This window comes from Scyliorhinus torazame, chromosome 10 (genome assembly GCF_047496885.1).
Source record: "Scyliorhinus torazame isolate Kashiwa2021f chromosome 10, sScyTor2.1, whole genome shotgun sequence".
NCBI classification, from domain to species: Eukaryota; Metazoa; Chordata; class Chondrichthyes; order Carcharhiniformes; family Scyliorhinidae; genus Scyliorhinus; species Scyliorhinus torazame.
The window spans coordinates 13,820,355-13,846,918 of NC_092716.1; positions in this window are offsets into that span (position 1 = coordinate 13,820,355).

Below are 26,564 nucleotides of genomic sequence, written 5' to 3' on the forward strand. Positions count from 1 at the left end.
TCAGTGGCCAGGGCACCTGGCCATGGCGGCTGGTATGGATGCCGACATGTGGTGAGTTCGGCCGTCTGCTGGGTGAGGGGTGGGGGTGGGGGGGTTATAGGTGTGTGGGACGGGGGTTGCTGCCAGTCGCGTAGTGCTGCTTACTCACCCTGGCCGCCCTGAGGAGGTCGCTCAGTTTCTTCCGGCACTGTGACCGGTCCGGATTGTGTTGTTCACCTCTGTCACCTACGCCCAGGCGGCAGCTTGGAGCCTTCTTCCTGGGCCAGAGTACCCATCTCTTTTCCATGGCATCCAGCAGGGTCTCGAGGTCATCATCCGTAAAACGGGGTGCCGCTCTCCTCGCTGCCATCTTGTTGGCTGGGCTGGTGTGTGTGGGGGGTGCAGTGTGTATACGCGGCTGCAGCTTGTCAGCCTCCTGAGTGTCAATCGTGAAACCGGCGAGTCCCATACCATTTCTCAATGGAATGAATTGTGTTCCACGTGGCGCTGGTACGTGCCCCTCAATGGTCATTGAGGAGGACCAGCTGCGGCGCCAGTTTTGCTGTCGTAGAATTCCACGAATCCTGCTCCGGCGTCAACACTTAGGGCGGGATTCTCCGATTTTGAGGCTATGTCCAGAGGAAATGTCTAGCTTTACAATGAAAAAGTAAGCGGCGGCCCCCGCACCAATGCTCCGTCCGGTGGGAGGCCAGCAGCTGCGCCACATAAAACTCCTGGCGTTCCCAAAATAAACAGCCGGAGAATAGCTGGGTCCATGGCCGCGCACGTGCACGGCAACAACATGAAGTGGTCGCGCCGTACAACATGGCCCCGGGCGTGCACAGACCTGGCCTGCCAGATAGTGCCCCCCTGTAATCCCCCTCGCCACCCCTGAACCACTACCCACCAGTGCCCCCCAGCCCCCGCCGAAGCCCCCCCGCCCCCCCCCCCCCCCCCCCGATTGTAGCGGCACTGGACACAGTCCACAGCCGTCACGCGGGGTTGACAAAACCTCAGAGCACAAGTGATCCACGCCATCGGGAAGTCGGCCCATCGGGGGCGGAGCATCGGGGGAGGGCCTTCAGGTCACGTCCTGAGGCCGTCCCAATGGCATGCGGCGCACTCACCGATGATGCCCTTTTGAAGGGAGCGGAGCATCCGAAAAACAGTGCCCCCCCCCCCCCCCCCCCCCCGATTTCGGCGTCAAAAGGGATTCTCCCGCCAATCGCTGAATGCGATTTTGGAGCCGGCAATCAGAGAATCCCACCTACAGGCTCAGAAATAGAGAATTCCGCCGCATATCTTTTGGTAGACTTCCTCAGCGAAAATCTATCGACCTTTTAAAATTATTAGTTGAGCTTAATGTGGGCGAGAGCTGCACACTTTTACCATCGTTCGTGCAAAAAAAACGTTTCTTAGTTTCTCTCCCAGACAGCCTGGCACTAATTTTCAGATTGTACAGCCTTGCCCCAGACTCCTTCATCAGTGGAAATTCTCTCTGTCTGTCTTAATTCCTTTCAAAATCCTAAAATATTCAACCAAATCACCTTCTATATTCCTGTGAATGCAGGCCGAGTGATGGAGAAATAAATAGAGGATCTTGAGTGCAAGTACAGTTCAGTTTATATACCGTCTTCATATTCTAACCCAAGATATAACGATTCAATATGAATTAGACTGGCAGATTACTGCACCTCTCCACTTAGTAATGAGTAAAGAATCAATGATCAGTGGGAGCGATATAACATCAGCACGATCTCCCAATTATGTGTTATAATTGTACTTTACTGGAGCACTCTGTACTTGTGGTCATGTTTGTTGGTTTCAATAATATCACATTTACATAATATCTTATCTGTTTATCTGTTTGGCACTTAAATGTCTTCTGAATTGGCCGAGCATGGCATTCGGTTTTAAGGGAAGCACGGGCAGAAAACCCGATGGAGTTCTAGCACGCAAATGGCCAATTGACCTTCTGTTTTTTGGGGGGACTGAATGTTGATCAGGACACTGGGAGGACTGTCTGCCCTTTGAATAGCACAAGGGATCGCTCACATCCACTGGAACCAGCTTATGGGATCCCAGTTGATTGCTTCACACGAGGTTTATCAAAGGAAGCCTTGTGTAAATATAAATGAGACAGCTGATGGGCAGAATGTTATGTGTCCCAGGCGGGCATGTTTACTGGGGAGTTGGGCACCCATTCCACTCCCTTCCTGCCCACTCCCAATACACGGGGAGGGGAGGTAAGCAGGCTGCCGATTTAAATATGGGTTAGTTAAGCTTGGTATCACGCCAATTGACCCTAATAATACACTGCTCACATCATTATGCATGTTTCTTCACGGGGTGCTTGGTGGAGGTCACGCTCACTTGGCGCAGGAATGATCCTCCCCTGCCTGTTGCTTGAATGGATTTGGACGCCTGAGTTCAGGCAGCCCCCTACCATCTCTCTCTCTATCCCTCCTGGTCTTACCCTGCAGAAAGAGAGATAGATGGATTGCGGGTCCGGTGTTGAAAAAAACGTCACAGCGGAAGGCAGTGACATGTTGGTTTTGGTAACTAGACTAATAATACAGAGACCCAAGGTAATGTTCTGGCGTCCCGAGTTCGAATCCCACCATGGCAGCTTGTGAAATATGAATTCCACAAAAACGAATCTGGAATTAAAATGACCATGAAACCATTGTTGATTATTGTAAAAACCCATCTGGTTCACTAATGTCGTTGAGGGAAGGAAATCTGCCGTCCTTACCCGGTCTGGCCTACATGTGACTCCAGACCCGCAGCAATGTGGCTGACTCTTAGCTGATCTCCGAAATGGCCAAGCAAACCACTCAGTTCAAGAGAAATGATGGATGGGCAATAAATGCTGGCCCATCGAGCGACACCCATATCGCATGAATGAAAAAAGGCTGCTAACTCTGTGGCCAGTAAATGAAAGTTGGACACGATGAGCATGGTACAAGTCAGGAGTGTGATGGCCTGTTCTCCACTTGACTGGGTGAGTGTAGCTCCAAAAACACTCAGGAAGCTGGATACCATTCAGCAGGAAGCAGCCCATTTGACTGACACGTCATTCAGCACACTCAGTATTCACTCCCTCCACCCCCTGTGCAGAGTGGCAGCAATGTGTACGATGCAGAGGACGCACTATGGCAAGTCACCAAGGCCCCTTCAGCACCAATCTCCAACAAGGACAATGGCAGCAGACGCACGGGAGCAGCAGCAACACTTGCAAGTTGCCCAGCATTCCATCCATGGCGGTGTCTGGGTGAAAATCCTGCAGTAGCCTCGCTAACAGCACAGCACCTGGACTATGTGGTTCAATAAAGCAGCGGGGCCTAACGCCCTCTCGAGAGACATTTAAGGATGGGTAAATTGGGCCTTGCTTGATACCCATGTCCCGTGACCGAACCAGGAATGAGCGGTGATACGAGTTGGGGGTTCACTTAGTCTAGCGGCACGGCTTAGATCATTAACACATTCCCTGCACGGCAGGGTAGTCCTTCTCTGGTCCACACGGGCACTGGCTGCCCTGGTGAGCTCCTCCGTGGCCTAACTTGTCAGCTGGGTGGGCTTCCTGCCTTATCCCTGGGTGTGAGGTTGTCCTGCCTTTCCTGCACTGCCTTGAGGAGATTCTACCGGGACGTATCCCTCAGGTGGGAAATGCGGCTTCTTCCCTCTTCGCGCCTATCCTACCTGTAGGGACCTGGCACCTGTGGTGAATGTATAATTACTGATAATTCACCAGTGCACTGTGTTATGTTATTAACCCTGTGGGCTCTACCTATGGGCCATTGCGTGGCTTCACCCACAGGGGATATGTTGGGGCAGGTACGGGCCCCGCCCATGGCCCCACCCCCTTTACAAGAAATATAAGAGCTGCTGACCTGCGGGGCCGCCTTCAGTGTTGTACCGGTCACAGGCAGGCTCAGTTCTAAGCTGATTAAAACCACGGTTTACTTCTCCATGTGTCTTCGAGTGAATTGATGGTCACATCAGCACCGTTAGTGAAAGCCTGTCTGAGTGCCTTTTAAATATGGCACCTCGGCAATATGGCGGGCGCCCAAATTCCTGCCCCCCCCCCCCTCCATGAGATGTGACACGAATCACACGCGGTAACTACTGAGGTGGGGAGCAGTGATTGCGCATAAAACCTACCCCCTCCCCAGCTGTGAGAGTCACTCGGACTTTCGTATCCTGCCACAGAACTTAGAACAGGAAGGAAAGTTTTTGCCCACTGAACGGAACGCACTAGAACATAGAACAGTACAGCACAGAACAGGCCCTTCGGCCCTCGATGTTGTGCCGAGCATTGTCCGAAACCAAGATCAAGCTATCACACTCCCTGTCATTCTGGTGTGCTCCATGTGCCTATCCAATAACCGCTTGAAAGTTCCTAAAGTGTCCGACTCCACTATCACAGCAGGCAGTCCATTCCACACCTTAACCACTCTCTGAGTAAAGAACCTACCTCGGACATCCCTCCTATATCTCCCACCCTGAACCTTATAGTTATGCCCCCTTGTAACAGCTACATCCACCCGAGGAAATAGTCTCTGAATGTCCACTCTATCTATCCCCCTCATTATCTTATAAACCTCTATTAAGTCGCCTCTCATCCTCCTCCGCTCCAAAGAGAAAAGCCCTAGCTCCCTCAACCTTTCCTCATAAGACCTATCCTGCAAACCAGGCAGCATCCTGGTAAATCTCCATTGCATCCTTTCCAATGCTTCCACATCCTTCCTATAATGAGGTGACCAGAACTACACACAATACTCCAAATGTGGTCTCACCAGGGTCATGTATAGTTGCAGCATAACCCCGCGGCTCTTAAACTCAAGCCCCCTGTTAATAAACGCTAACACACTACAAGCCTTCTTCACGGCTCTATCCACTTGAGTGGCAACCTTCAGAAATCTGTGGACGTGAACCCCAAGATCTCTCTGTTCCTCCACATTCCTCAGAACCCTGCCGTTGACCCTGTAATCCGCATTCCAATTTTTTCTCCCAAAATGAATCACCTCGCACTTATCAGGGTTAAACTCCATCTGCCATTTTTCAGCCCAGCTCTGCATCCTATCAATGTCCCTTTGCAGCCTACAACAGCCCTCCACCTCATCCACTACTCCACCAATCTTGGTGTTATCAGCAAATGTACTGACCCACCCTTCAGCCCCCTCCTCCAAGTCATTGATAAAAATCACAAATAGCAGAGGACCCAGCACTGATCCCTGTGGTACACTGCTGGTAACTGGTCTCCAGTCTGAAAATTTTCCATCCACCACCACCCTCTGTCTTCTATGTGATAGCCAGTTACTTATCCAATTGGCCAAATTTCCCTCTATCCCACACCTCCTTACTTTCTTCATGAGCCGACCATGGGGAACCTTATCAAATGCCTTACTAAAATCCATGTATACGACATCAACTGCTCTACCTTCATCTCCACACTTAGTTACCTCCTCAAAGAATTCAAGCAAATTCGTGAGGCAAGACCTACCCTTCACGAAACCGTGTTGACTATCCCGAATTAAGCTGCATCTTTCCAAATGGTCATAAATCCTATCCTTCAGGACCTTTTCCATTATCTTCCCGACCACCGAAGTAAGACTAACTGGTCTATAATTACCAGGGTCATTCCTATTCCCTTTCTTGAACAGAGGAACAACATTCGCCACTCTCCAGTCCTCTGGCACTATCCCAGTGGACAGCGAGGACCCAAAGATCAAAGCCAAAGACTCTGCAATCTCATCCCTTGCCTCCCAAAGAATCCTTGGGTATATCCCATCTGGCCCAGGGGACTTGTCGACCCTCAAGTTTTTCAAAATTGCTAATACATCCTTCCTCAGAACATCTACCTCCTCCAGCCTGCTTGCCTGAATCACACTCTCATCCTCAAAAACATGGCCCCTCTCCTTTGTGAACACTGAAGAAAAGTATTCATTCAACGCCTCTCCTATTTTTTCTGACTCCATGCACAAGTTCCCACTACTGTCTTTGATCGGCACTACCCTCACCCTGGTCATTCTTTTATTTCTCACATAAGAGTAAAAAGCCTTGGGGTTTTCCTTGATCCGACCCCCCCCCCCCCAAGGAAGGGGGGGTCATGCCCCCTCCTAGCTCTCCTGAGCCCTTTTTTCAGCTCATTCCTTGCTACCTTGTAACCCTGAGGCGACCCTACTGAACCTTGTTTTCTCATCCTTGCATACTCTTCCTTTTTCCTCTTGACAAGACATTCAACCTCTTTTGTGAACCATGGTTCCCTCACACGGCCATTTCTTCCCTGCCTGACAGGGACATGCCTATCAAGGACACGCAGATATTTGTTCCTTGAACAAGCTCCACTTTTCATTTGTGCCTTTCCCTGACAGTTTCTGTTCCCATCTTATGCTCCCTAATTCTTGCCTAATCGCATCATAATTACCCCTCCCCCAATTATAAACCTTGCCCTGCCGTATGGCCCTATCCCTCTCCATTGCAATAGTGAAAGACACTGAATTGTGGTCACTATCTCCAAAGTGCTCTCCCACAAACAAATCTAACACTGACCCCCCCTCTTGTCGGCCTATCCACATATTGTGTCAGGAAACCCTCCTGCACACACTGTACAAAAACTGCCCCATCCAAACTGTTCGACCTATAGAGGTTCCAATCAATATTTGGAAAGTTAAAGTCACCCATGAAAACTACCCTGAGACCTCCACACCTATCCATAATCTGTTTTGCAATTTCTTTCTCCACCTTTCTATTCCTACTTGGGGGCCTATAGAAAACTCCTAACAATGTGACCGCTCCTTTTCTATTTCTAACTTCGGCCCATATTACCTCAGTAGGCAGATCCCCTTCAAACTGCCTTTCTGCAGCCGTTAAACTATCCTTGATTAACAATGCTACTCCTCCACCTCTTTTACCACCTTCCCTACTCTTACTGAAACATATATACCCCGGAACTTCCAACAACCATTCCTGTCCCTGTTCTAACCATGTCTCCGTAATGGCCATAACATCGTAGTCCCAAGTACCAATTCATGCTTCAAGTTCACCTACCTTATTCCGGATGCTCCTTGCATTGAAGTAGACACACTTCAACCCACATTTCTGTCTGCCGGTACATTCCTGCGACCTTGATACCCTCCTCAGTACCTCACTACTCTCGACACTGGCTTCTGGAACACAGCTCTTTTTCCCTGCCCCCTGACAAATTAGTTTAAACCTCCCCCGAAGAGCCGTAGCAAATTTCCCTCCCAGGATATTGGTGCCCCTCTGGTTCAGGTGCAAACCGTCCTGTCTGTACAGGTCCCACCTTCCCCAGAATGTGCTCCAATTATCCAAGTAACTGAAACCTTCCCTCCTACACCATCCCTGTAGCCACGTGCTTATCTGCACTCTCTCCCTGTTCCTCACCTCACTAGCACGTGGCACCGGCAACAAACCAGAGATGGTTTGTCCTGGCTCTCAGCTTCCACCCTAGCTCCCTAAGTTCCTGTTTTAAATCCCCGTCCCTTCTCTTACCTATGTCGTTGGTACCGATGTGTACCACGACTTGTGACTGCTCCCCCTCCCCTTTAAGGATTCTGAAAACACGGTCCGAGACGTCATGGACCCTGGCACCCAGGAGGCAATATACCATCCGTGAGTCTCTTTTGCTGCCACAGAACCGTCTATCTGTCCCTCTATCGAGTCCCCAATAACTATTGCTCTCCTGCTCTCCCTCCTTCCCTTCTGGAACAGAAGGAATAGTTGAGACAAATAGTATTGATACATTTAAAGCTAGATAACCCAATGAGAGAGAAATTAATAGAGGTCTCTGCAGATAGGATGAGTTTGAAAAGGCTCATTGCGGAACGTAGGCATGGACCACTTGGACTCTTGCTGTGTTATTTGTTCACTGTTGTTCACTGTCATGAAAACAAGACATGGCCATGAATCGTGAGATCCTAAATTATAAGGAGATCCTTTGAGGGTCAACAAATGCCGGGACAGGTAAGGACTAAGGGCGAATGACTGGGACATCACGGACTACCAGCTTGGCGTGTGCTGACTTACAGCATTTTCACATTAGTTTAGATTGCAAGAGGATAATCCAAGGCAGTTCTTTATTTTACAATGAAGGGAGAATTTGTAATGTAGTCACTGTTGTGAACTGGCAGACTGTGCACTGTGATCTCACCACGAGGGATTTGTCTGTCGACCAGCTCTTTATTTGAGGACTATCTCTGCAATGCCTCTCCAAAACCTTTCTATGCCATCACCACAATGTGATTTCAACACTCTCTGATGCTGCGACCGCGGTGCGGTCTGATCGGAATGTCAAGGATCATCTCATGGTCGAAGAATGTTCAGCATGTCGTACCTGTACTGAATCTTGCTGCCAGGCTGAGCAGTATGTCAATTAGCAGCAACCACTGCTGCACATTATGTTGTGTATATTATAAAGATATGAAGACGTGCAGCACGGTGGTGCAGTGGTTAGCACTGCTGCCTCAGGGCGCCAAAGACCCAGGTTCGATCCCGATCCCGTGTGGAGTTTGCACATTATCCCCGTGTCTGCGTGGCTCCCGCCCCCACAAAGAAAACGATGTGCAGGGAAAGTGAATTGGCCACGCTAAATTGCCCCTGAATTGGAAAAAAAATAACGAGGCACTCTAAATTTGTTTAAAAGAAAGGCACCAACTGCTCATAAGGAAGTCTGAAAACGTGTTTACTGAGGCTAGGCACATGGGAGAATTTACACAGGGGCATAAGGTTTGAAAGCACCAAGAACAAAGCTGCCTGCATATGCTCTATAAACGCAGAAGTGACACTAAAGCTGATCGCATGACGCACCACCTTTCTGGTGATGTCATGCTGCAATCCCTTCAAAGCATATTACGACCGGAGATGTTGTGGATTTGGGCACAGCAAGCTTCCACAAGCAGCCATACAATGATGGTCAGGCAATCTATCTTTTGGTGTTGGCTGAGAAATAACTTTTGGCCAGGGCATTGGGGAAAAACTTCCTTGCTCTTTTCCAAAGGTAGTGCCAGAGGATCGGGAATGTTCACCTCAACAGGCAGATGGGCAGATGGGGGTGCGGTTTACTGTCTCATGTAAGAGATGCTACCTTCACAGGCAGTATTTCCTCAGTATTGCACTGGTGTGTCAGCCAAGAATATGTGTTTGAATCCCTGGAGTCGAGCTGTGAACCCACTGTTTTCTGACTCAGAGGCAAACATAATACTCACTGAGGCACGGATAATACTGTTCATTTGTCACATTTACAGGACATTTCACAGCGAATTGATCTTGAAGTTTGGCCATTTAATGGCAAAAGAGTGTTTCATTATTTTCACGGGTCTGTGATATTTAGCTAGAATAAGTGAGTTGTTATCTATTGTCTCAAGAAGGCTAGCAGTAAACTATGAGTTTCTCCAGCCATCTGTACTAAACAAAAACCAATGAAAAATGCAACACCAATGCAATGAGCTGTATTGTAGCACAGTGGTTAGCACTGTTGCTTCTCAGCTCCAGGGTCCCAGGTTCGATTCCCGGCCTGGGTCACTGTCTGTGTGGAGTCTGCGCGTTCTCCCCGTATCTGTGTGGGTTTCCTCCGGGTGCTCCGGTTTTCCCCCACAGTCCAAAGATGTGCATGTTAGGTGGATTGGCCATGCTAGATTGCCCTTAGTGTCCAAAATGATTAGGTGGGGTTACTGGGTTACGGGGATCGGTTGGAAGTGTGGGCTTAAGTGGGGTGTTCTTTCCAAGGGCTGGTGCGGACTCGATGGGCTGAATGGCCTCCTTCTGCACTGTAAATTCTATGAGTCTATGACCGCTGACGCAGCGAGACAACGTTATCTGGAATATGATGTGCTGTTTTCGGTATCACCTTAGAAAGAATATATTGGCCTTGGTGTACAGCGCTGTTTTACAAGAATAATACCAGAACTCCAACAGTTAGTTTATGAGAAGAGATTAGTGCAACAAGATTTCTCTCCCTAACGTAAAGAAGGCTAAGGGGTGACTTGATTGAGATTTTTAGGATTCTGTAAAGAATTGAATGGATAGTCATTGATAACCATTGGAATAGTAATCCAGGGGCCCAGGCCTGTCTGGGATTTGGATTTGTTTATTGTCATGTGTACAGAGGTACATTGAAAAGTATTTTTCTGCGAGCAGCTCAAACAGAACATTTAGTGCATGGAAAGACAATAAAAGAAAAAGAAAATACATAATAGGGTAGCACAAGGTCCCCAATGTAAATACATAGACACCGGCATACAAGTGAAGCACACAGGGTGTAGTGTTAACGAGGTCAGTCCATAAGAGGGTCGTTTAGGAGTCTGGTAACAGCGGGGAAGAAGCTGTTTTTGAGTCTGTTCGTGCGTGTTCTCAGACTTCTGTATCTCCTGCCCGATGGGAGAAGGGACATGGGTTCGAATCCCACCACAGCAGATGGAAGCTTTCCCACAGGTGAGAGTCCAGGACAGGGGCATGATTTTTTTAATGTTTTCTATGTTTTTATGTTTATGTTTCTATAACTTTAATACGGGGGGTGGGGGGCAGTTAGCTCAGTTGGCTAGATGGCTGGTTCTTGATGAGAAGCGATGCCAGCTGCACAGGATCAATTCCCGTACTGGCTGAGGTTATCCACGAAGGCCTTCTCAACCTTGCTCCCCAACTGAGGTGTGGTGGCCCTCAGGTTAAACCACCACCAGTCGGCCCTCTTTCAAAAGGGGGAAGAGCTGCAATTGGTCCTCAGTGCCTATGGTGACTTTCTTTATGCAGGAGAGAAGTTAGGAATCGCTTCGCAATGTTCAGCATGACAGGGGTGTGGAACTCGCTCAAAAACAGGGGATGCTCTCTCAATTAATAATTTCAAATCTTTTCTCTTTCTTTATTCGTTCATGGGATGTGGGCATCGCTGGCTGGGCCATCGTTTGTTGCCCATCTCTGAGGGCATTTAAGAGTCAACCACATTGCTGGGGGTTTGGAGTCACATGTAGGCCAGACCGGGTAGGGACAACAGATTTCCTTCCCTGAAGGACATTAGTGAATGTAATAAGTTCACGGAGGCAAAAGTCCCTTCACCAGAATCCCTTTTATTTACAAAACCAACAGCCGAACACCCAGGTGCATTCGGCTTGCTGTCCACACTGGGAGTGCAGAGGATCTGACACTCCCTGTTATATACAGAGAAAGGGGTTCCCTGATTGGGCCACTAATCAGGGAACTCATATTCTAATTGGCTAATCTCAAAGGCCTGGCCGACGTCATTACACCCCTCCCCCCCCAAAGTCCGAGGAACTCCCATGCTCCTCGTGACTCACTGCTTCGTTTCTGCACCGGGTCCGGATCCTCCACTTCATCCTCCGATGTAGGGGGGGAGGTATAACGTCTTTTCCGATGTGAGCGCCTGTGGGGCGGTTCGCCCCTTTCCTCCGGCACCACAGGTGAGGACATCGGACTCGGATATGGACAGCGCGACAGTTTAGTCTCGACTGATGCTGCTGACTGTTTATTCAACCCGACCTTTAGGGTGTGGACGACTCTCTCCGCCAACCCATTTGATGCCGGGTGGTGTGGTGCCGTCCTTATGTCCCGAATGCCGTTTGACTTCTCGAATTTTGTGAACTCCTGGCTGGTGAAAACCGATCCATTATCTGAAACTAACACCTCCGGGATACCATGTGTTGCGAACGAGGTGCAAAGTTTTTCAATGGTTGCTGTTGTGTTTGCCAAGTTCATTTTGCAGACATCCAGCCATTTGGAATGGGCGTCTACTATCACAAAAAACATTGAGCCCATAGATAGGCCTGCAAAATCGACATGAAGTCTCGACCATGATCTGCCCGGCCTTTCCCATGGGAGCAGCGGGGCTGCCGGTGGCACCTTCTGCCCTTGTTGGCATTCTTGGCACCGACCTACCGATGCCGCTATGTCTGTGTCCAGGCACGGCCACCAGACATAGCTCCTGGCCAGCATCTTCATTTCTGAGACTCCAGGGTGCACATGATGTAGTTCAGCCAGTATGGCTCGACGACCTTGACTTGGAACTATTACTCGAGCCCCCCTCGCAGTATCCCGTCTTCCACAGTGATCTGCTCTTCTACTCCAGTCAGGGTGCAATTCCGCCTTGACTGGTTTTTCCATCTCCCCCGTTAGCGCCATGTGTTTTATTTTTGCTAAAACCGGGCTCCTTTGTGTCCACAAACGAATATTTTGTGCAGCCACTGGAAGGGTGTCCAGGAAATGTAGTGTCATCACCGTTTCTTCTATTCTGGGTACCAATGGCGAGGTGTCCGGTAATGACAGCCTGCTTAGTGCATCGCCGTTTGCCACCCGGGTTCCCTGCTGATGCTCCAATTGATATTGGTATACTGCTAGTAGTAGGGTCCAGCATTGGATCCGGGCCAAAGCTATTGGAGGCACCGCCTCGTCTTCTTTCAGCAAGCCCAGCAATGGCTTGTGGTCTGTGATTATTGTGAATTTCCGCCCGTACAAGTACTGGTGAAATGTCTTCACCGCGAAGATCACAGCCAGTCCTTCTTTTTCAATTGGGGCGTATTTTCACTCTGCTGCTGCTAACGCCCTGGAAGGAAATGCTATACGCCGTTCCTGTCTGTTTTGTCCTCTGTGTGCCAGAACTGCCCCAACGCCATATGGAGACGCGTCGCAAGTGAGCGCCAACTCTTTCCTGGGGTCGCAGTGTGCCAAGACGTTTTCTGAGGAGAGCTGTTTTATCTTCTTGAAAGCCCTGGATTGTCGGGCGGACCACTCCCAGGCTTGCCCCTTTTTTAGCAATTGGTGTAGGGGGTCCAGGATGGAAGCCCTGTTCTGTATGAACTTTCCGGAGCATGTCACCAGTCCTAAAAAAGATCTTAACTCCTGGATTGTGGTGGGGGCCGGGGCATCTTTAATCGCCCTCACCCGATCCTCCAAAGGGTGTAGTCCTGAATGTCAACCTTGAATGCCAGATAAGTTATTTGAGGTGCTAGAAAAACACATTCCTCCTTCTTTGGGCGCACGCCTGCTGTTGAAAACCTCTTCAGGACTTCCTCCAGGTTTTCCAGGTGTTCTGTCCTTGTTTTTCCTGCAATGAGAACGTTGTCTAGGTAAATGGCGACCTGTGGTAACCCTTGTAATATATCGCCGTTTGCCACCCGGGTTCCCTGCTGATGCTCCAATTGATATTGGTATACTGCTAGTAGTAGGGTCCAGCATTGGATCGGGGCCAAAGCTATTGGAGGCACCGCCTTGTCTTCTTTCAGCAAGCCCAGCAATGGCTTGTGGTCTGTGATTATTGTGAATTTCCAATTTCCATTGTTCTCTGGAATATCGCTCAGGCTGACGATACCCCGAAGGGTAATCTTGTTTACTGAAAAAGGCTCTTCAGGGTGTTTATTGTTGAGAACCAGTGACAAAACCTATAGTTGGAGCAATGCTACTGAGAAACAAACGCATGTATCACAACTAGCTCAAAAAGAGAAAAGTTGGCTAAACTGGTATCATTTTTAAACCTCCCAGTACGACACACAATTTGTCTCCTGCTCCACTGGCTTGTCAAGCATTACTAATCACTAACTTGATAGTACAACTTCTCTTGCCCATGGGGATGCTTGGCATGAGATATAAATAGTTGTGGCTTCTCTCACAAAGCAACTAATATGTCACAAAACTGCTGACAGACTTCTCCCACCTCCCTCCTCCCCTTCAGCAGAATGCAATCAACAGTGCTGCTGCACCACTCATCATCCATTATCATTTTGTCACGGTGTGTGTTTTTTCTTGGTGAGGGGTAGAGGAAAAAACATCTCTTCCCTTCGGCTGGTAAAAAGAAAAATTGCTTATTGTCACGAGTAGGCGTCAATGAAGTTACTGTGAAAAGCCCCTAGTCGCCACATTCCGGCGCCTGTTCGGGGAGGCTGGTACGGGAATTGAACTGTGCTGCTGGCCTGCCTTGGTCTGCTTTAAAAGCCAGTGATTTAGCCCTGTGCTAAACCAGCCCTCCCGGCGCTCCCAGGTAACATGCAAGAGGGCCGGGTCATTTTCACTGCTCCCCTGTCAGAATTGATAGCAGTGGTTCTGCGGTTAGCACTCTTGCTCTTTCAATCAAAAGATTGCGGGTTCAAGTCCTCCTGCTGACACGAGCACAGAACCCAGGCTGACATCCTCCGGCCAGGTCTGAGGGAGTGCGACTCTGTTGAAGGCGCTGCCCATCAGATGAGACTCTTCCCCACTTGTGTAAATATCCGTGTGGCAACCATTTCAAACAAGATCAGGGAGCTCATTCTGCTGTGATGACCAATGATCATCATTCGATAAGAATCACTCAGCAAAACGGATTTGTCGTCACTTGGTGGTACAAAACTTGAACATCAGACTTCAACCCGTTTTCTCTCATACTTCTCAGTGAATGTGTCGACGTTGGTTTACATCGTGGATAGCATGGCTATCTCACAGTGTCAGGGACGCTGGTTCGATTCCCGGCTTGGGTCACTGTCTGTGCGGAGTCTGCACCTCCTCCCCGTGTCTGCGTGGGTTTCCTCCGGGTGCTCCGGTTTCCTCCCACAAATCCTGAAAGACGTGCTGTTAGCTGAATTGGATGTTCTGAATTCTCCCTCAGTGTACCCGATCAGGCACTGGAGTGTGGCGACTAGGGGATTTTCACATTAACTTCATTGCAGTGTTAAAGATTATTATTATTATTGCTTGGCCTCTGAATGTGCGCGAACACAGGGGTCATCTATGTACTGCAGCTCTTGGACAGAAGTTGGGGTGGTCTTGGTTCTGGCCTTGAAGTGTCGGAGGTTGAACAGTTTCCCGCTTGTCCAGTAGGTTCGCTGCACTCCAGCGGGAGCTTCAGGGTGACGGGGTGGAGTGTTGCTGCAAGGAAAATGGAGAAGAGCGTTGGTGCGACGATGCAGCCCTGTTGACCCCCGTTTGCACATGTACTGGATCTGTGGTGGTTCCGTCAGTGAGGACTGTGGCTTGCATTTCATCGTTGAATAGGCGGAGAATGGTTACAAATTTCTGCGGGCAGCCGAATTTCAGGAGGTTGCTCCACAGTTCCTCATGGTTGCCAGAGTAGAAGGCCTTTGTCAGATTAAAGAAGGCCACTTACAGAGGTTAAAGCAGCTCCCTGGACTTTTCCTGGATTTCTTGCACGCTGAAGTTCATGTTCATTGAGCCTCTTGATGGGCGGAAGTCGCACTGAGACTCAGGAGGGAGCTCGTCAGCCACTGGGAGGCAGCAGTTGAGGAGTACTATTGCAATGACCTTTCCCGTGGCAGAGAGTAGGGAAAACCCTCTGTAGTTACTGCAGTCGGATCTGTCTCCTTTCTTAAAGATGGTTACAATTAAGGCGTCTCTGAGATAACTCGGCATGCTCTCTTCCTTCCATACAAGACTGATGAGTTTGTGGATTCTTGTTAAGAATGCATTTCTGCCACATTTTAATACTACTGTTGGTATTCCATCTGCGCCAGAGGCCTTGTTGTCTTTCAACTGTTGGACGACTTTTTCGACATCACGGTGAGCTGGTGTTACACTGAGATGGTGGTGGGTAGCGTATTGCGGGATCGTGTTAGGGACATTTGTGTTGAAGGCTGCGACTTGGTTGAGGAGGTCCTCGAAGCCCTCTCTCCAATGGCCGTTGACTGTCTCTCTGTCTTTGACTAGCGCCTCTCCATTTTTCTGCTCTCAGCGGGTTGGACCCCCGGATATTCAGGCGGTGGATGGTTTAGATTGTGCTGAAGGAGCCGCGCATATTATGGTTATCAGTGAGTTGCTGCATCTCCTTCCACCCACCACCTGTATTTTAGGTCGCGGATCCTTCATTGCACCTCAGCTTTCAGTTTCCCATAGGCTTGTTTTCTCTCACTTGGTGGAGCTGCCAGTTCAGGAACATCTTGAGCTTTTGGTCAAGGAGATCCTGGTTGTCCTGCTCATTCTGGTTGAACCAGTCTAGTTGTTTCCTGGTTGAGACCCCAGGCGCTGGTGCTGACTATGGTGGCTTTCAAGGCGGACCAGGCGCTGTGGGCGTTCTGCGGCTCTGGCTCATTGTTTGTCGCCAGGTTAGCTGTGAAGGCGCCGGCTGAGTGGCTCTTTCTTCTCAGCGTCTTTGAATCCAGCGACATTGAATCTCCTGTGGCCAAGTTCTTTTCCGCCTGTTGGGGCCAGGAGATGGAGATGGCAGAACCGATTAGTCGGTGGTCGGTCCAGAAGTCACCGGTTCCTGCGCAAGTGATGTGGACGTTGTTGCGATCCTTTGTTCGGAAAATGATATAGTCTATCAGGGGCCAGTGCTCGGAGCGGGGGTGTTGCCGTGAGGTCTTCTGCTGGTCCCACTGGCAGAACAGGGTCTTTGTGATGACCAGGTCATGTTCTAGACATTTTGTCAGGAGGTGGACTCCATTGGTGTTTGTTTTCCCCCCCCGACCTTCCCTGCCTAACACTCCTTTCCAAACGCCTGCATCCTTCCCGACTCTGGCATTGGAGTCGGCACCACCAACCTGGCACTGCAAAGGTCACCGAGTGCATCGCTTAGAGACTGGGGCACCTTTTCAGAATGGCGACCCGATCGCTGAGGAGTTGGTCCCGCCGGCAAGTCCAGCTCTCCACTGCTGAAAAGGTTTCTGTATGAAAAGATTTCCAAGTGTGGGTTAGACTGGGGAGAAACTCCCCAAGGCCCAAAACAGTTCACCCAAAAAAGACCCTCGAGAAACATCCGTCAAATTCGCCCAAAATGGCATTTTTTGATTAAATCATACCGATATTTCCCCAGGCTGGTGAGTTTAGAACCAGCAGACACAGTCTCAGAATACGTGGCAGGCCATTTAAGACTGAGATGAGGAGGAATTTCTTCACTCAAGAGTGTGGTGGGTGTTTGGAATGTTCCACCCAGACTGTGGCAGCTCAATCATTGAGCATTTTCAAGACATTGGTCACAATTCTGGATACCAATGTCTGAGAAAGTGACTCTGAGGTCGATGACCAACCCAGAATGGCAGCATGTTAGCACAGTGGTTAGTACTGTGGCCTCACAGCACCACGGTCCCGGGTACGATTCCTGGCCTGGGTCACTGTCTGTGCGGAGTCTGCACGTTCTCCCCGCGTCTGCGTGGGTTTCCTCCGGGTGCTCCGGTTTCCTCCCACGTGTCCCGAAAGACGAGCTTGTTAGGTGAATTGGACATTCTGAATTCTCCCTCCATGTACCCGAACAGGCGCCGGAATGTGGGGACTCGGGGCTTTTCACAGTAACTTCATTGCAGTGTTAATGTAAGCCAACTAGTGAAAATAAAGATTATTATTATTAACAGAGTCGATGGACTGAATGGCCGACTCCTGCTCCTATCTTCCCACAATCACATTTTAACAGTTACTGCATTTCTAAAGAAATTAATTGTATGTGAAGTTCTTTTATTTAAACCTGCATATTACCCAGCGTCACATTCTCTCCTTTCTGGACGATTAATTTCCCTTGGCCAAAATTCAAATGCATTTTGGCAGGTAAAATGAAACCAATCATGAAGCAGTGAATAAGTTTAGAACGCTAATTAAAAATAATGATAAGCAATGCTCATCCTCCTGCTCGCTGGAAGCACAAAAGGGCAATCGTGGTGAACCTTCTCTTTTGCACAATGCTGTTAGATCATTCCTCTATTTACTAAACAATCTTTCTGGGTGCACGGGCAGAGAAAATGGGTCGAGGAATGTCCACTTCAACGTGCTGCTTGTATTTTATGGACAACGGATACAACTTGAGGACATCCCAACACACTCTGGGTGGGATTCGGCGGTCTGCGGCGGCAAAATCGCGTTCGGCGATCGGCCGGAGAATGGGGGGGGGGAACCAGGATAAAGAGGTTTTCATCGAATCTCTATGGTGCAAAAGGTAGCCATTCAGCCATCAAATCTGTACTGACCCCTGGAAAGAGCACCCTACCTAGACCCAGTCCCAGCCCTCTCCCAGTAACCCCACCTAACCTTTTTTGGACACTAATGGGAAATTTAGCATGGCCAATCCACCTCACCTGAACATCTTTGGACTGTGGGAGGAAACCGGAGCACCCGGAGGAAACCCACACAGACACGGGAAGAACTTGCAGACTCCACACAGTCACCAAAGGCAGGAATTGAACCCGGGTTCCTGGCACTGTGCCACCGTGCCACCCAACAGTTTTCCTGAGACCATGCCTGGAATACTGTGCCAGCGTTGGTCACCTGTATGTCAGCTTTGGTCACATGCATGCTCTCTTCTTAAAAAAATGGCAGCACGGTGGCACAGTGGTTAGCACAGTGGTTATTGCCCATCTCTAGTTTCTCTTCAGAAGGTGGTGGTGAATTGCCTTCTTGAACCGCTGCCAGCCTGAGGTGCAGTTGCACCCATTGTGCTGTTAGGGAGGGAGTTGCAGGATGTTGCCCCAGCGACAGTGAAGGAACGGCGGTATATATAATGAAAGTGGACAGTCAATGAAAGCTGCAAAATTACAGTGTTAACATAATGAAGGGAGTGTAGGATAGGTTAGGATCAATATGAAACAGACTGGAAGGAGTGTACGGGAACCAGGATCAATGTGAAGCAGACCGGGAGGAGTGTACAGGAGATCAGGATCAATGTGAAGCAGACCGGGAGGAGTGTACAGGAGATCAGGATCAATATGAAGCAGACCGGGAGGAGTGTACAGGAAATCAGGATCAATGTGAAGCAGACTGGGATGTTGTATCTGTAAAACCTCAGAGACTTTTGACCAGTTCACTTACTCAAAGGTTTACCCGAGGAGAACAAATCACAAACACAAGTTCAAGTTCAACAAATTTATTACACACAATTTAAATAATAATAATCTTTATTGTCACAAGTAGGCTTACATTGCAGTGAAGTTACTGTGAAAAGTCCCTCGTTGCCACATTCTGGCAACCCCCTCCCTTCGCGCCCTTTTGCCATTTCCTCTGGCTTTCTGCCAATGGTGCCTCAGGAGCGTGTCTCCGCACCCAGTGGTTCGGTTGATGAGCATTTGTCAGGCCACCTGAGCCCGCCCCAGGTGTCCCTCTCTGGTGGCATAGGCTGCACATCACCTGTTCCCATATGAGGTAACAGCAGAAACTCTGGGTGACAGAAAGTCTGGCCCGATCTGGGCTGCTGACCTGTGCATATCAATAGCGTGTAATGGGACAGGTCCCGACATGTTCTGGTGCTAGTCTGGTGCTTGCGTATTCGAACTTGGACAGTTTGAATTCCCATGATGCTGTGTGCTGGAGTGTCTGTGGCTTGATTTAAATTGCCCATTATTACACGGCAATTTGAATCTGGCCTAAATCTAGGCCTTGCTAGGTTGCCATAGGGAGGAGTGTACAGGAATTCAGGATCAATGTGGAAGAGATCAGCAGGACTGTGCAGGATATCAGGATCAATGTGAAGCAGACCGGGAGGGAAGTACAGGACATCAGGATCACTGTGAAAGCGATCAGCAGGACTGTACAGGAAATCAGGATCAATGTGGAGCAGACCGGGATCACTTAAGTTAGAGACAGGGGGATAAAAATAAACTGTGACATTGCAGAAAGGTCATGGGTTGATTGGCTTGTTATTGTAAGTATTGTAGGTTTCTTTCCCTTTTTCCAACGTTAGGATGTTAAACTAGGTGCCTGAGAAAGTTAAGAAAACAATTTTTTTTCATTCGATTTTCAGTCTTAAGAAAAGCATTTCAACCAATCTTTCTAATTTTAAGTGCCAACAAATGAAGAAGAGTGAGTAGCTGCTGAGTCTCTAAGTTATGGAGTCACAAGTTTCATTAATTGTCGATAGGGTGTAAGGATCCTCCTGTTAATCCCAGTCTGTCCCTTGTTTTCCTTTTAATTTCTGTTATCCTGCTATTTCAATTTTTGTACCTGGACAATTAATAGGACCTATGTCTTTAAGATGAACTGCAACTTTAATTTTAAAACAGAAATCTCTAGCAGGATGCGCTGTTTGGTCTGATATCTGTGATGACACCATTTGATGGACTTTGCTGGTGACCAATGGCTGTTTTAAAATTGTCCGGCTTTAGCTAAGGGCGGTACAGTAGCGCAGTGGTTAGCACTGTTGCTTCACAGCGCCAGGATCCCAGGTTTGATTCCCGGCTTGGGTCATTGTCTGTGCAGAGTCTGCACGTTCTCCCCGTGTCTATGTGGGTTTCCTCCGGGTGCTCCGGTTTCCTCCCACAAGTCCCGAAAGACATGCTTGTTAGATGAATTGGACATTCTGAATTCTCCCACCGTGTACCTGAACAGGCGCCGGAGTGAGGCGACTAGGGGATTTTCACAGTAATTTAATTGCAGTGTTAATGTAAGCCTACTTGTGACAATAATAAAGATTATTATCATTCCTGATACTCAATGCTGATTAGTGCTGACTGTTCTGGAATGTTCTGCAGGGCAAGGAGGGTTTCACCTTGCTTTCAGTTTCATTTTTCACCAAAAGCTGAGGGGTCATATTTCCGATTGCTCTCTCTCATCTGATTTGAATTTGAATTTGATTTATTGTCACGTGTACCGAGGTACAGTGAAAAGTATTCTTCTGTCTACAGTCCAGACAGATCAAGCCATGCAGGAAAAATTAGGACATACATAAATACACACTGTAAATACATAGACACAGGCATCCAGTGAAGCACACAGAGTGTAACACTACTCAGTAAAAGAGAAATGTTAGAGATAATGTTAGTGTTGGAATTAAGTTTTAAAAGGTTAGCACGGTTATAAGAGATGTGGAAAAAGGATATGTGGGAGAAAGCTTGCAGTCAGTCACAACCTGCCGGCGGCTTCTTGGTTTTTGGACTCTATCTACAGATGCAAAGGATAGACCTTTCTCTCTGCACAGCCAGATTGAACTGCAGGAAAATCCAGTCCAGCAGCAGCTAAAGGCAGGGTCAGTTGTTCAAACGCCCTTTTTAAAATCCCGAGTGGGAATCTCTGTTCTTATCTTAGAAAGGTCTTTGGTTCTTCTGGTAGAGATGCAACCAAATAAGAATTACAGAGGCCTGAGGCTGTTCTTTTGAAGTGAAGGGCCAGGTTAATAAAAGTTAACGTGAGTTCCCTGGAGAGTATCCTACAGCGGAGAGCACTGACTGAATGCCACCACAAGCAGATTCTCATTTCCTTAGTTTCCTGAGGAAGTATAGGCGCTGTTGTGCTTTCTTGGCTACCACCAAGAAAGCACAACAGCGCCTATACTTCCTCAGGAAACTAAGGAAATTTGGCATGTCCACATTAACCCTTACCGACTTTTACAGATGCACCACAGAAAGCATCCCATCGGGCAGCATCACAGCTTGGTATGGCAACTGCTCGGCCCAGGACCGCAAGAAACTTCAGAGAGTCGTGAACACCACCCAGTCCATCACACAAACCTGCCTCCCATCCATTGACTTCATCTACACCTCCCGCTGCCTGGGGAAAGCGGGCAGCATAATCAAAGACCCCTCCCACGCAGCTTACTCACTCTTCCAACTTCTTCCATCGGGCAGGAGATACAGAAGTCTGAGAACACGCACGAACAGACTCAAAAACAGCTTCTTCCCCACTGTTACCAGACTCCGAAATGACCCTCTTATGGACTGACCTCATTGACACTACACCCTGTATGCTTCATCCGATGCCAGTGCTTATGTAGTTACATTGTATATGTTGTGTTGTCCTATTATGTATTTTCTTTTATTCCCGTTTCTTCCCATGTACTTATTGATCTGTTGAGCTGCTCGCAGAAAAATACTTTTCACTGTACCTTGGTACACGTGACAATAAACAAATCCAATCCAATCCAATCCAATCGTTAGCAATCCAACTGGTGGTTTCAATCATTCCACTTCCTGGAAAGACAGCCTGCTGCAATGACTTCAGCATACGAAGCCAGGACACTCATCTTCCATTTCATATTAATCCTCTTATTTTTAGCCCTCCCCCGCCCTCTGTCTTGTGTGTGTTTGGGTAGAAGGTGTAAAGTGGAGGAGCAGTTGGTTAGCTGTCATAGTTATTGCACACCGCTCTTTGTTCCTGTTATAAATAAACAGTTAATGTGTTAGAACACAGAACATACAGTGCAGAAGGAGGCCATTCGGCCCATCAAGTCTGCACCGACCCACTTAAGCCCTGACTTCCACCCTATCCCCGTAACCCAATAACATCTCCTCACCTTTTTGACACTAAGGATAATTTAGCACCCACCTAACCTGCACGTCTTTGGACTGTGGGAAGAAACCGGAGCACCCGGAGGAAACCCACGCAGACGTGGGGGAGAACGTGCAGACTCCACACAGACAGTCACCCAGCGGGGAATCGAACCTGGGACCTTGGTGCTGTGAAGCCACAGTGCTATCCACTTGTGCTACCGTGCTGCCCCATGTTGAACTTTTAAACCTGGTGGCAATAACTTATTGAGCAGTCAAGGGACCACTCTTCCGCAAATGTTCTGAGAATTACTGGTTAATTTACTTGTGTTGGGACTCCGGAGTCTGTGGAGCTGGAATTGACCGTGCACTAGCCCAGGGTGTTGTAACTAGAGGACTGATAATGGAGCTCAGACTTCTGAAGTGCACCTCATGTTTTATGTACGTCATAAATGTCTGGGGTGAAACATAACGAGGCTTTACAACCCTTTAGTGAAGACATTTTTCCTCAGGTGCTTCCCACTCAGTTTTAGGGTCCAGTGTGAAATGGCTTTGGCCGACTGACCAATTCAAACTCCAAAACGGCAGGTGCCCATAACATAAAATGGACCTGAAGGTGATACTATTTAATTAGCGATTGCACTACTCCTAGCATTTCCCCTGCATCTGTCCAGCAGAATCAACGCAGATTGTGAATGGAAATAAGACTCAGGGACAGATCTTGTCACTGGATTATTGGAAAACCTTCTCCATTGCCAGAAATCTTCATAAGCCAATCATTAAAAGATGCCCTTGGAAGCTCAGACCTTGACGTGTGTAGCTGTCCACAGGATTCTGGGGACTCTGTGGTTTCTGAGATTAAGCTTGATGAAGCACATCTTCTGATTGCAATCGGTTACCAATGTAATGCTGACTGCTTGACAGGGCAGGAAATTATATCAACTGAAAGTAAACTCCCATCAGCCTGACACCAATAGTGCTCATCAATTGCTTCACAAGAGGATTGTCTGCAGTCTGCCTAAATGTTCGTTCGTACTAATATCCACGTTTGAGAAAAGTTAGGTTTATTTCTCAAACAAATCACCTCCTCAAGATGGCTCACCACTCATTGTAGCAATGATAGTCACAGAATCAAAAACATTTCGTACAGAAGGAGGTTGATCCACCATGCTGATGCCACAATGCTGATGTAAAAGTGGCCCAATTAGTCTCAATTTCCTCTTTCCTCACAGGGGCTATTGTAATATGCCTTGAAGGGATAGCAGCATGAATTGCTAGAAGGGTAGGGTGTCATGCACTCCAGTCGTAGTTTCACTTTTGCTTTGCAGCAAAGTATGCACACACAGCTCTGCTGCTGATGGCCTCTAGCTTTCTATCTGTGAATAAATGTTCACATGTACCCATCCTAAATAGATGGATCACAATATGTATGCACAATTCCTTATGAACAATCAGTGCCTTTACATCATTCAAAAAAACGCAACAGAGGCCTATAAAATCTACGGTACCGCACTTCAGAAACTATATCAAGGCCTGGGGGAGGGTACAGAGGAGGTTTATGGGAATAGGACAAGGAATGAGGGGCTTTAATTATGTACACAGGCAAGAGACGCTGGTACTGTTCTCAGTGAAGCAGCAAGGGCTGATGGGAGCTTTAATGGAGGGCTTCAGAATTATTAGGAGTTTTGAGAGAGCAGATATGGAGAAACTGTTTGCACAGGAAAGAGGGCCGGTACTAGGAAACATATTGAAGGTAATTGGGAAACAAAAAGCTCGTGGGGAGAGAAGGAAAATATTTTTTATTCAGCAAGTTGTTATGACCTGGAATGCCTAATCTGACATTATGGTGTGGAGATGCCGGCGTTGGACTGGGGTGAGCACAGTAAGAAGTCTTACAACACCAGGTTAAAGTCCAACAGGTTTGTTTCGATGTCACTAGCTTTCGGAGCTTTCCACCATTATGGTGGAATTAGGTTCAACAGTAACTTTTAAAAAGGGATGGGATAAACGCTTAATTAAGACAGGTTATGCAGAAATATCAGGAAAATGACATTAATTGACATTAAATTGCATTAATTTGGGGTGGCACGGTGGCACAGTGGTTGGCACTGCTGCCTCACAGCACCGGTTCAATTCTTTTTTAATAAATTTGGAGTACCCAATTCATTTTTTTCCAATTAAGGGGCAATTTAGCGTGACCAATCCACCTAGCCTGCACATCTTTTGGGTTGTGGGGCTGAAACCCACGCAAACACGGGAAGAATGTGCAAACTCCACACGGACAGTGACCCAGAGCCGGGATCGAACAGCACCAGTTCAATTCTTGCCTTGCTTCACTGTCTGTGTGGAGTTTGCCTGTTCTCCCCGCATCTGCGGCATTTCATCCGGGTGCTCCGGTTTCCTCCCACAGTCCAAAGAAGTGCAGATTAGGTGGACTGGCCATGATGAATTGTGTCTTAGTGTCCAAAGAAGTTCAGGGTTGACGGATTGGCCATGATAAATTGTGCCTTTGTGTCCAAAGGTGTGCAGGTTTGGCAGGTTTGTGGCGACACGATGAGGGAATTTGCCTAGGTAGGACATTCGTTCAGATGGTTAGTGCAGACTCGATGGGCCAAACAGCCTACTTCTGCACTGTAGGAATTCTATGGTTCTAATTGGTCAACGCTGTCAGAGAGCTAGCACAGATCTGAAGGGTTGAATGCCTCCCCTCCATGCTGTATTGTTCTATGATTAAATAAAGTCCATGCGGGTGAGTTACCAGAAAAGATTTTGGTTTAGATATCATAATTAAAACTTATTTAAATTTCTGAAAATCCTGGGCTGGATTCTCTGCGGTACTGCGCTGAAATTGCGTTTGGCGCGGTAGAAGAACCGACATTCACGCGAGAATCGGGCCTGGCGCCGCTCCCGCGTGGAAGAGTCTACTGCGGAGAATCCAGCCCAGGGGACCGGAGAATCGCTCGTGCGCGAATTACGTGGCACGGCTGGAGGGCCATTGTCAGGCCTGACCGGCTGAATTCCCGACGCCGTGGTTCTAACCACGTCTCTGGCCGGTCGGGACTCACACGCAGCGGCCGCGGACCCAGTCCGTGGCCGCCCTGGTTGGGGAGTGGGGGGGGGGGTGGGAAACCAAGCACCGCGTGGGAGCCTTATGGGTGGCCGGGGCAGCGATCGGGCGGGTTATATTGAACGGCGCGGGGCAGATGGGTGGGACCTTGGTTGTTGGTCCAGGTCCGCCGGCTGAGTTCGCCATCCCGTTCGGCGGGGCCGCTGGAGGCTGCCGCCGCGCACATGCGCGGACTCAGAACCGGAAGTGCGAGGGCCCATATCCACAGCCGAAGCTGCGAGAATCACTCCGGGTCCCTGCCAGCCCACTGCAGGTAGGTGAATTTTTTAGGAAAGTCTGGAGTGAAACGCCAGCATTTACACGCTGGCGTGGGGACATATCTTTGGAGAATCCAGTGCCATGTCTTGCATTTTCATAGCTGAAAGCATTATCCCTGGAACATTTTCAGTCATGTTGTAACTTAACTCAACCAGAAAGCTTTACCGTTTAACAAGGTAAATATAATTTTCTTTTATTGAAGAAATTTTGAAGGCATTGGCCTATTGAAAGGAAAGTCCGACTCATCTGAGTTACCACAGTGCTCAATTTTACAAGTACCTCGATTTATACACTCACTGTCACGTTGCCCCCTGTAATAAGCCCACGGTGGCAGAAGTCCTGTCACTAGAATTCCTTTTATTTATGAACCCAACAGCTGAACCACCATTACCATTCATTCTGCTGTCCACACCAGGAGTGCAGAGGATCTGACACTCCCTGTTATATACACAGAAAGGGGTTCCCTGATTGGGCCACTAATCAGGGACCTCGTATTATAATTGGCCAATCTCAAAGGCCTGGCCGAAATCATTACACCCTCCTCTTTTGAATGTTGTGAATTATAATTTTTGTTAGCCTGGGAGGAGTCATTTTATCTGAAAGCTTCCTTGTGCATTTGAACTCTTGGTTGTGAAAGGCTGTATTTGACTGACATTACACAGAAAAGACAAAGCTGCAGAATATCAGCTGCGGACCAGGGCAGTAACACTGAAATCTTCATAAACTTAGAAGCTGCAACATCTTTTTAAAAAAACCTCCCCGGCCTGACTCCGAAATCCAAGGCTGCCTGTAAAGATACTTGACTGTCCTGGTTTGAAATCCAGGCTGACTTTGTTGTCATAACATACACCAGTGTATCATGGTGCAGACACACACTGATGGACACACAGTGGAACCAATCAACACACACAACACCGCAGCTAATCACCAGTTAGAGCACATGCACTATAAAGACAGGGGGCCTCAGAGATCCTGCTCATTCGAGCTGCAGCTAGCTAGGAGGTTAGAGCTCGCAGCCTGCAGCACAGACATTCACCATGTGCTGAGTGCATCGACTGGTTAGGACA